This window comes from Heptranchias perlo, unplaced genomic scaffold, assembly GCF_035084215.1.
Source record: "Heptranchias perlo isolate sHepPer1 unplaced genomic scaffold, sHepPer1.hap1 HAP1_SCAFFOLD_55, whole genome shotgun sequence".
Lineage (NCBI taxonomy): Eukaryota > Metazoa > Chordata > Chondrichthyes > Hexanchiformes > Hexanchidae > Heptranchias > Heptranchias perlo.
In genome coordinates this window covers 4,129,572-4,140,849 of record NW_027139570.1, presented here as the reverse complement: position 1 = coordinate 4,140,849, position 11,278 = coordinate 4,129,572, and the positions used below count along the sequence as shown (strand labels likewise).

At 43.8% G+C, this 11,278-nt stretch overlaps 2 non-coding genes across 2 annotated transcripts; one reads left to right on the top strand and one right to left on the bottom strand.

The window, feature by feature from the left end:
• Positions 1-1,491: 1,491 nt before the first annotated feature.
• Positions 1,492-1,574, bottom strand: trnal-cag (transfer RNA leucine (anticodon CAG)). The gene has a single exon. It is a non-coding gene; the product is annotated as a tRNA-Leu (tRNA).
• A 263-nt stretch (positions 1,575-1,837) lies between these two features.
• On the top strand, positions 1,838-1,909 carry trnae-cuc (transfer RNA glutamic acid (anticodon CUC)). Its single transcript has one exon. It is a non-coding gene; the product is annotated as a tRNA-Glu (tRNA).
• Positions 1,910-11,278: the final 9,369 nt, after the last annotated feature.

The window sequence follows — 11,278 nt, the reverse complement described above, 5'->3', positions numbered from 1 at the left end:
TCGTGCCTGTGCCAGTTCTTTGAACTAAATGGTGCAATTTTAAAGGGGCTGCAGGAATAGAGAGACCTGGGGGTATACGTACATAAATCTTTGAAGGTGGCAGGACAACTTGAATAGATTATAAAAAAAAGTATTCGGAATCATTGACTTTATTCATGGAAGCCTAGAGCACAAAAGCAAGGAACTTATGCTAAACCTTTATAAATCACTTGTTAGGCCCAGCTGGCCACCACACAATTCTGCCCACCACAATTTAGGAAGGATGTCAAGGCCTTGGAGAGGGTGCAGAGGTGATTTACTGGAATGGTGCCAGGGATGAGGGAATTCAGTGAGGTGGAGAGACGGGAGAATCTGGGGTTGTTCTCCTTCGAGCAAAGAAGGCTAATGGGAGATTTAACAGAGGTGTTCAAAATCATGAAAGGTTTTGAAAGAATAAAAAAGGAGAAACTATTTCCAGTGCCAGAAAGGAGGTGACCAGAGGACACAGATTTAAGGTAATTGGCAACAGGGGTGAGATGAGGAGAATTGTTTAACGCAGCGAGTTGCCATGATCTGGAATGCACTGCCTGAAAGGGTGGTGGAAACAGATTCAATAATAATATTCAAAGGGGAACAGGATAAATACTTGAAGGGGAAAATTTTGCAGGGCTATGGAGAAAGGGAAGGGGAGTGGGTCTAATTGGATAGCTCTTTCAAAGAGTTGGCACAGGCACGATGGGCCGAATGGCCTCCTTCTGTGATGTTTCAATGCTGTCATTCGATGTTATGGAGGATTTTCTGATGCAGTGGATATTCGGGGCAGAGGACCAAGTGGGGATTGAGCTCGACGGCAAGTGTATACAGTTCGTTCAAAGGACTGAAGCCGATGGTTTCATTCTTCCCGTCGTTTAGCAGCAGGAAATTACTCGGCCATGCAGGCGACTTTTGTCTTCATTCATGGGATGTGGGTGTCAATGGCAAGGTCAGCATTTATTGCACATCCCTAATTGATCTTGAGAAGGTGCTGGTGAGCCACCTTCGTGAACTGTACCTTTCATTGACCGTGTCATTGACATTTTGTGGATAGAGAGAAACTATTTCCGCTGTTTGGGGATTCTTGGACGAGGGGGCACAGTCCAAAAATTAGAGCCAGATCTTTCAGGAGTGAGATTAGAAAACACTTGTACACACAAAGGATGGAAGAAGTTTGGGACTCTCTTCCCCGAACTGCAATTGATATTTGCTTAATTGCAAATTTTAAATCTGAGATCGATAGCTTTTTGCCAACCGAAGGGATGAAGGGATATGGGCTGTTCTATCGTTCTCTCTATAGTTGTTGCCTTGTGTTTAAAGCATATTTTCGTTTAAAGCTCGGTTTAGAGTTGAGCCGCTTGGCGTCAAAACTTGCAGTGGATCGAGACCGGATTGCTTATTGCAGGAAAAGCAAATCAACTGGGCCGAAAAATCAACCGCAGCTCAAGCAACAAATAAAATAGGAGTCAAAATAACTGATGTGAGAAGTGGGATTCGAACCCACGCCTCCGAAAGAGACTGCGACCTGAACGCAGCGCCTTAGACCGCTCTGCCATCCTGACTGATAAATTATTTCTTCACTCGCCACCCTTTGCACATTGAGACCCCCCAGAGAAAGTTTCACTCACTCCAGTCCTTGGTAAGATAAATGCTGCTGGAAAGGCTCGGTGAGCGGGATGCCACCTCCCCGGGTTTTCCTGAGCCTATTGTACTTTATTCCTATTTAATCACGGGAATATCCGCAATCGGGAGCTAAAAAGAATTAAAAGCTGAATCACAGAGAAAGCGAAATCCATATTACACCTGATAAACCAACTAACAGAGCTCCCTGGTGGTCTAGTGGTTAGGATTCGGCGCTCTCACCGCCGCGGCCCGGGTTCGATTCCCGGTCCGGGAAGTATCTTTTGAACACTTGTCGCATGAACTCACTCAAAGTCTGTGGGAAGAAAAAAAACAACCATTGTTTTCATCACCATTAATGAACCGATAACGTTATTTTCCAGAATGAAAGGCTACTGAGGGAAGTTGGAAAACTTTAATAATTTCTTTTGTGCGATGAACTTTTTATCCCTTCTCATTTTACACACTGTATTTTTAAGGGCTCGGTTTATAATGTTCAGTGCTCGTGAGACCACGAATTTGTGTCAAATTTAACAGGACCGGCTATTTCACAGAGAAAAAATAAATTTGCCCCAACATAATGCGGCTGTCCGAGATTGAACCGTGGACTTTTCACGTGTAAAGCGAACCTGACAACCGCTACACTACAGAAACTTCGGTTTTGGTTATCAGCCAGAAGTTCGAATGACTGCATTGATTCTCTTTCACAACTATTCAATTGATCGAAGTTGCACAAGTCACAAAAGAATAATTTAAAAGGCTAACGGAATGTTCGGCTTTATCTCAGGGGGCGGGAATATAAAGAAGTGGAAGTTATGTTCCAGTTATGTTCATTTCAAAGTTATTAAACTCCCAAATGTGACCTGCCTTGTTTGGACAGGGTTGACCCTGACGTCACAGCCTCAACAAACCATATTCTCAACATTTCCATTGGGAGCAGGAGGAGGCCATTCAGCCCCTTGAAACTGTTCCGCCCTTCAATTAGATCATAGATGATCTGTTCCTCAACTTCATTTCCCCGCCTTTCTCCCGATCTCTCGATACCCTTACCCAACAAAATCGATCGATCTCAGTCTTGAAAGCTTCAATTGACCCCCAGCATCCACAGCCTTTTGGGGGACAGAGTTCCAGACTTCTACTGCCCTTTGTGTAAAAAAGTGCTTCCTGATTTCGAACCTGAATGGCATGGTTCTAATTTTAAGGTTATGTCCCCCTCGTTCTTGATTCCCCAGAGGAAATTGATTCTCTCTCTATTCTATCGAATCATTTAAACATGTTAAACACCTCGCTCAGACCGACCATAAATCTTCTTTACTCGAGGGAATACGAGCCCAGTCTGTGCAGCCTGTCCTCATAATTTAAGATTTTTAGCCCCGGTAACATTCTGGTGAATCTGCTCTGCACCCCCTCCAAGGCCAATCTATCCTTCCTGAGGTGCAGTGTCCAAAACTGAACGCAGTTACTCCAGACGCAGTCGAACCAGAGCTTTATATAACGGGAACATAACTTCCACTTCTTTATATTCCCGCCCCCTGAGATAAAGGCGAACATTCCGTTAGCCTTTTAAATTATTTTTGGATCCGTCGGTTAGCTTTTACTGATTTATGTAAATGAACCGTTAATTCTCTCTGCTTCTTACCATTTGGAAAATACCCTGACCATAGGTCCAAAGTGGATTACCCCACATTGAACTCCATCTGCCATAGTTTTGCCCACTCACTTAATCTATCAATATCCCTTTGCAACTTTCCACTCGCATCCACACTACTTACTGTACCACCTAACTTAGTGTCATCAGCAAACTTGAATATACGACTCTCTATTCCTTCATCAAAGTCATTGATAAATATGGTGACAAGCTGAGACCCCAGTTACAGAGGCCTGGGGGACACCACGAGTCCCATCCTGCCTATTGGAGTATGTACCAATTATCCCTACTCTCTGCCTCCTATCTCCTAAACAATTCCCTACCCATGTCAATACGTTGCCTCAAGTTCCATGCGCTTTCATTTTTGCCATCAGTCTCTTGTGTGGAACCTTATCAAATGCTTGTCGGAATTCTATATTAATAATATCATAGGAACATAGGAGCATCGGAACATAGCCTTTGTATGTAGAAGTGTTTTCTAATCTCACTCCTTAAAGGTCTGGCTCTATTTTTTAGACTGTGCCCCCAAGTCCTAGAATCCCCGACCAGCGGAAAAAGTTTCTCTCTGCCCATCGTGCGTGCGCCAGCTCTCTGAAAGAGCTGTGCAGTTCGTCCCACTCGCCTGATGTTTCCCCATAGCCCTGAAAAAGTTTCCATTCAAGCGTTTATCCAATTCCCTTTTGAAAACTGTGAGTTAAGTAAAACAATATTGAAAGGGGTGCTGGGGCCTCTGCAGCGTCGATGTGGAGTGTGTGATGATTGAAGTTATCAAGATGGTTGCTTTACACATGGTATGTTGTGCAATCATCCTGAAATATCTTCAATATCCAATACAAATTGAATTGCAAATCTGACGGACAAACACTGGAAAACAAATCACGAGTGAACGCAAATCATCTGGGACCCGTTTTTAGCCTCACGGCACTTTAAATAAAGTGAAATAACTTTGCATTGAAAAGATTTGGAACTTGCATCTGTGCCTTTATCTGTTCCATTTCTTAAAGTTGCTGGCATCTGATGATGTACACGCCTCTGCTCCCTCCATTGAACAAGAAAGGATGTGTTTGACGTTGACGGGACATGTTGGTTCTGAGCTCATCCTTTGCATTGAGTGGGTTCGCGTTTTTTAAGCGGCGTCAGCTTTAGCCCAGCGGTGAACTTCGCAGCAAACAAGTTCGATACCATCTCACCGCGGGCGCTGACTGATATGTTTATTGTTATTTCTTACAGACCTAAATAAATAGTAACCGTGATTTTTAATTTGCACTATGTGATTTTTAGCTGGTCGCCTTTAAATGTTTCAAAGGCGACTCCGAATTTATGATAGTCCGGCCATTTCACCAGCCGTGTTGAAAACAAAAAATGTCTCTGCTTTTCGCGTCTTTTTTCGAAAGGCAAAACATATATTTCCCGTTACCTCTGAAGGATGGACAAGTACATTTCAGAAAGCTGAAACAAGTTCACCGAGCTTAAATCGTCTGACCACGTTAAAGGCGCTCTATATATATATGCAAGTAGTTGCAGCCTGTTTCTGTGGTTGTCTTTTTTCTGTGTGTGTCCATCTGCAGGTCGATTTTGAATAAATCCAGTGCTCGTGTCAGTTTGTTGCATGAAATAACCGAGAGTATCAGTCGCTTCCCTCCCTGCCACTCGGTAGGTACTGAGTCAGGGTTTTGCCCAAACTTCTGTTTTTTTTTGTTGAAAAAGCAATTAAAACCTTCATTCTGGGATTATCCATTGTCATGTGAGCGGTGAAAGAAACAGTGACCCCAATATGATGTGAACACGCAGCCTTTTGATCTGGAGTCCTGGATTTTTATTATACATATGAATGCTTCTCAAACACCGATTCATTTATCCCACCTTGGTTGAACAGATCGGGTTTATCAAATCTCCGCCAGGTCCCACGGGGTGTGAGACAGTGTTGGAAGCAGCCTTCACCCCCAACATGACGCTGGCTTTCATTACCTGCTCGCAGCGAACTGCAATAACAGGGCTGTGAGATATGGACTTTGTTCACATTGAATCAGCAGTGTGAATCGTGAAATATTTACTCATTTTTAATGGGAACAAGGTTTTAAAATGCTTCCGCCTGGTTTCGAACCAAGGACCTTCTGGTGAGGCGAACGTGATAACCACTACACTACGGAAACCTGACATCTGACGCTCCGTGCGAGGAGCAAACCCCTCAGCCAAACTAATTTCCGTATTACTGTCCAGGCGCTCATTTCCCAGGGATACATTTCCTGCGCTGTATTTCGGAAGGCTGCAGAGAAGGATCGGTGGCGATGGTCAGGCAGGGAATCCCAGAGCATCGCGCCCACACAAACATTTCACTGTGTTTTTCATGTGCCTGATATCCGACCGCAGTGTAAATTATGGCGAATCAGGCATGCTCAGATGACGTTGTTTACATCGTGTTTTCTTGCAGACAAATCACACATTAGAAAACTTGAAATGAGATTAAGAGATCAGAGTCATTTAAAGTGCTCCCAGTTTCTGGGTGGACTCGAAACACCGACCTTTCAGTTAATAACCGAACGCGCTAACCGAATGCACCAAAAACACCATCTGATGTTTTTGTTCTTGCAAGATACACTAAAGCAGCGTGTCACCTAGCCAAAGTTACATGTTGCAGCCACAGAAATGCAATTGTCCACCATCAGTGTTACTTTTCCAGAAACAAAGGATGGGACATTGTTTGTGGAAACATGGAAACGGTCTTGTCTCGCTCACAGCATCGATATCACCGCCAACCAGCTCTCCTGCAACCGGCGTGCCCACCGGTGCTTTGTCTGTTACTAATTAGCATTGTGGGAGAACCTTCGTCACACGGACTGCAGCGGTTCAAGGAGGCGGCTCACCACCACCTTCTCAAGGGCAATTAAGGATGGGCAATAAATGCTGGCCTCGCCAGCGACGCGGCGCCCACATCCCATGAAAAAATAAAGATGAAGTGTTGTGAGCGTTCTTGCGCTCATGTCAGGTTTTGATCCCTGATCTGCAGCAACTGGGAACGCTTTAAATGGCTCCGACCTCTTAATTTCAAATACAGCATCAGAGTAACTGTTCCAGGGGAACATGCCGACTCAGCTGCGTCTTGGCCGCCAGTCTGGTCAGTTCTTTATTTGTCTCCAATTCTGTTTCCCAAAGCGTATCGACAGATTCACAAAGCTGTTTGTCATTTCGGTTCCTTTCGATTTGTCCAGCTCCCGACTGGCAATAATTTGCAAACCTGGTTGCAACCCTCCGCCTTCCATCGTGTCCGGGGATGGGTTATGTGGAGAGACTGGACAAGCTGGGATTGTTCTCCTTCGAGCAAAAAGAGGTGAAGGGGAGATTTAATAGAGGTGTTCAAATTATGAGGGGATTTTGATAGAATGGATGGGGAGTAGTTGTTTCCATTGGCAGGAGGGTCGATAACCAGAGGACACAACCTGCATTTATATAGCGCCTTTAACGTAGTAAAACATCACAAGGTGCTTCACAGGAGCGTTATTAAACAAAACTTGACACTAAGCCACATAAGGAGATATTGGGACAGGTTACCAAAAGCTGAGTCGGAGAGTTAGGTTTTAAGGTATGTGTTAAAGGAGAGAGAGGCGGAGAGGTTTAGGGAGGGAATTCCAGAGCTTCGGGCCTCGGCAGCTGAAGGCACAGCCGCCAATGGTGGAGTGATTAAAATCGGGGATGCGCAAGAGGCCAGAATTGGAGGAGCACAGAGATTGTTTTTATTCGTTCATGGGATGTGGATGTCGTTGGCGAGGCCAGCATTTATTGCCCATCCCTAATTGCCCTTGAGAAGGTGGTGTTGAGCCGCCTTCTTGAACCGATGCAGTCCATGTGCTGTTATGTAGTGAGTTCCAGCGACGATGAAGGAACGGCCGATATATTTCCAAGTCAGGATGGTGTGTGACTTGGAGGGGAACGTGCAGGTGGTGTTGTTCCCATGTGTCTGCTGCCCTTGTCCTTCTAGGTGGTAGAGGTCGCGGGTTTGGGAGGTGCTGTCGAAGAAGCCTTGGCGAGTTGCTGCAGCTGCAGTGCATCCTGTGGATGGTACACACTGCAGCCACAGTGCGCCAGTGGTGAAGGGAATGAATGTTTAGGGTGGTGGATGGGGTGCCAATCAAGCGGGATACTTTGTCTTGGATGGTGTCGAGCTTCTTGAGTGTTGTTGGAGCTGCACTCATCCACTCCTGACTTGTGCCTTGTGAATGGTGGAAAGGCTTTGGGGAGTCAGGAGCTGAGTCACTCGCCGCTGAATACCCATGCTCTGACCTGCCCTTGTCGCCACATGATCTGGGAGGGTTGTAGGTTACAGAGGTAGGGTGGGGCGAGGGCCATGGTGGGATTTGAAAGCAAGGATGAGAATTTTAAAATCGAGGCGTTCCCGGACAGGAGGTTTGACTGGAACGTCACACCGTCCCCTCCCGTGTTTACTTCCACAAACGTACATTGGGACAGGGCTTGGGCGGATTTTTCTGTGTCTCACCCGGGGCCGCTGAGTCTCCTGCAGTCCCCCCGATCACCAACTCACCCAGTTTGTACATTTAAACCGGAAAAAGTGCCTTGCAAAGGGCAAGAGATGAAGGCAAGGCTGGAACCTTTGACAAAAACATTGATTATCCACCAGCGAGGTTTGTGTACCTGAATCGCTAACTCTTCTTTCAAAGCTTTGACATTCATTGGACGCCACGCGGTACCTACAGACTTGTCTCTTGCACTCACAGTGAAGAGGAGGGCCCTTTTCACTCGCACGCCAGCAATTGTGATATCAAGAAAAAGGTGGCCGAGAAATTCTCCATTTCAGCGAAAATGGAGCGCTGGGGTCCGCTCATGAGTGCAGCATAAAAGTTGAAACAAGCATCCACGATCCTGAGGTGAATGCCTCTACCGACTGAGCTAGCCAAGCCTGAGGACACTGCTACTTCCTTGTCTGTCGGGCCCATCAATGTGTCAGAATCAAGCACCCGGGCGTTTAAGCAACAACCAACTGAACTAAGACGGTTCACTCACTTGTCCCAACACCTGCTGTGCCTTAACTTGCTCACCGCTACCAGTAGTTTATTTTGAAAGGACGCTTCCCTCCCTGGCACCGCAGAACTAGTGTCCAAACTTCCGTTTATTGTTAAAAAGCATTATTCCCAAATGATACAGGCTCCTATGAATGGGAAGATAAATAGTAACTTCGACGTGATTTGGACACGCAGCTTTCTGATTTGGCGTCAAATGCGCTATCGTTGCGCCACGAGGTTAACTGATGGCATTGATTATATATTTATATATACTTATTACTTACTTAAATATATATGATTGATGCAGTGTTCCCTTGTGGTTGGGAATAGTTCATTGCACAAAAATAATTCAAGTCTGTGAGACACTTATTGTTCTTTTCAATCACCATTCATACGTTCTGTTACACACTGAAGGAAATGCTAACTTGTTTGCGAACTGACAATTGAAACGTTAATAAATCTTTGCGCTTTGCATTTCATGAACTTTTATCCCTTCCCATTTTACATTATGTATTTTAGGAGTCTGCTTAAAAATGTTTCGTGCTTATTATACCAGGAATCCGGTGCAGCCGCTGTTAAATTTAAAAAGGTTTGTATCCCCTTTCACACTTGAAGAAACTCGACCCTGGAGGTTTATGGGGAGCAAATCCCAACAAAATGCTTCCCTCCGAGATCAAATCGGGCATTTTCTGCATGTAACTGGTGAACACGATAACCGCTACACTATGAAAACGACAAACTTTTCGGTCTCAGGTCTGAAGGAAGTGTCTCGGGGAAACATGACCTACTGACTCTCTTTACACTGACACTTTTCACGAACATTTCATCGATCGAAACGATACAAGTGACAGGGAAAAAAATGTCAAAGTCATTAAACTCCCGAATTAGCCCCAAAATCTATCAATCTCAGTTTTGAAATTTTCAATTGACCCCCAGCCTCAACAGCTTTTTAGGGGAGAGAGTTCCAGATTTCCACTCCCCTTTGTGTGAAGAAGTGCTTCCTGACATTACCCCTGAACGGCCAAGCTCTAATTTTAACGTTACACACCCTTGTTCTGGAGTCTCCCCACCAGTGGAAATAGTCTCTATCTGCCCTGTCAAATCCTTTAATCATCTTGAACACCTCAATTAGATCACCTCTTAATATTCTATACTCAAGAGAATGCAAGTCTAGTCTTTGCAACCTGTACTCATAATTGCTTATCAAGGATAGCCACCAAAAAGTGTTTTACGATAGCTGACTCTTGAGTGCATTGTTTTGTATCAGTGGGCTGGTTCATCCAGGGGTTGATTCTCGCTTTGTGGTTATTAATCCAAATATATAAGAGGTCCTGGTTCAAATCCCGGAGAAGCCCTTATTTTACTTTTGATCTTGAACTTCCAAAGACTGAAAAGTCTCCAAATCACCCCACATGAGTGAAACAATTCCCATGTTTCATACTATTACCTAACACAACTGCCCAACTTGGTTCTGATGAAAGGTCATTGACCTGAAACATTAACTCTGTTTCTCTCTCCACAGATGCTGCCTGACCTGCTGAGGGTTTCCAGCATTTCCGATGTTATCAGAGTATCACTTCCCTCATCACCTAACTTCACTCCTCCACTAGATGTCGCCTTGTGGTGCAAACAGGCTCCTTCCACACAGCCAGGTGTTCTGCTTTAGACATTAATTATAACTATAACTTTTGAACTTGTTCGTTAAAACATATGGCCTTGCCCATTGACCAGAGAGCAGAATGGTGTTTATCTCTCACCAGTACAGCCCTTTCCCGCTGCGTCAGCTTGGAATGATACGTAGCAATTATACAGATGTCACACCTCTCCTGCTTCCCTGTGAAGCTGGTAAGACGAATAGCACAAAATGCTGTCTGACACACATACACACCAGCTCTGAATGATTTAAAGGCCTTGTTATGATTGTCAGAGAATTGTTTATATCAAAAGGATAATTAAACTTACGAGTATTATGATATCAGCTACAATCCAAGAGTTTCTGGACTTCAGAATCTACTATTACCCATATGCATGCATATAAAATGAAGCAAATCCGTCTTATGTTTGCAGTTTCATTCTCCCAAAAGAGATTTATAGTTCCTTACCTAAGAAGCAAAAGTTAAAGGTTAATATTACTTCAATATAAAGACTAAATCTTTCCTGACAATAGAGCTACCCAAAACTAATATAACACCTCAAACTGATAGAGCTTCTCAAATTAAACAGTACCTCAAACTAATACCGTACCTCAAACAAATACAACACCTTAAACTAATACAGTACCTCAAATCGATACAGAACCTGAAACTAATATAATACCTCAAACTAATACAGCATCTCAATCTAACATATCATCTCAAACTAATAAAGTACCTCAAATTAATAGAGCACATCAAACGAATACAACACCTTAATCTAATACAGCACCTCAAATTGATACAGAATCTGAAACTAATTCAATACCACAAAACTACTACAACACCTCAAAGTAATATTGCACCTCAAACTAATAGAGCACCTCAAGCTCATACAGTATCTCAAACTAATACAGTACCTCAAACTAATACAGCACCTCAAGCTAATACAGTATCGCAAACTAATACAGCACCTCAAACTGATACAGCACCTCAAACTGATACAGCACCTCAAACTAATACAGCACCTCAAACTAATGTAGTACCTCAAATTAGTACAGCATCTTAAACGAATACAGCACCTCAAACTAATAATGTACATCGAATTAATACAGTATCTCAAACAAATACAGTACCTCAAATTAATACAGAACCTCAAACTAATACCGTATCTCCGATTAATACAGTACCTCAAACAAATACAGCACTTCAAACTAATAGAGTACCTCAAACAATACAGCACCTCAAAGTAATAGCTTTCCTCAAACTAATACAGTACCTCGAATTAATGCAGTGCCTCAAACTAATACAGCACCTCAAACTAATAGTGTTCCTCAAACAAAGACAGCACC